Source organism: Myotis brandtii, unplaced genomic scaffold, assembly GCF_000412655.1.
Source record: "Myotis brandtii unplaced genomic scaffold, ASM41265v1 scaffold834, whole genome shotgun sequence".
In the NCBI taxonomy this organism is placed as follows: domain Eukaryota; kingdom Metazoa; phylum Chordata; class Mammalia; order Chiroptera; family Vespertilionidae; genus Myotis; species Myotis brandtii.
Window position 1 is genome coordinate 817 of NW_005371386.1, and position 511 is coordinate 1,327.

Below are 511 nucleotides of genomic sequence, written 5' to 3' on the forward strand. Positions count from 1 at the left end.
GAATATATGCACCCCTATTTTCATAGCAGCACAATTTACAATAACTAAGATCTGGAAACAGCCCAAGCGCCCATCAGTAGATGAGTGGATTAAAAAAAAAAAACAACAACTGTGGTGCATTTATACCATGTAGCAGTAAAAAAGAATACTATCCAGCAGCAAAAAAAAAAGAAGAATCCTTACCCTTTGAGACAGCACGGAGGGACCTGGAGAGTATTATGGTAAGTGAAACAAGTCAGTCAGAGAAAGACAAGTATCACATGATCTCATTTATATGTGGAATCTAAGTAACAAAATTAGCTAGTGAATGGAGTTGATCCAGAGACATGGAAGCATGGAACAGAGTGTGCAATCTCAGAGGGAAGGAGGGGGAGGATGAGTGGGTGGAAGGTAATCAAGCAAAGACCTTGTATCCATATATGCACAACCCATAGACACAGATTATAGGATGGTGAAGGCCGGGGGTGGGGTGGGGCTGGCCAGAGGGGGTTAATGGGGAGAAAAGGGAACA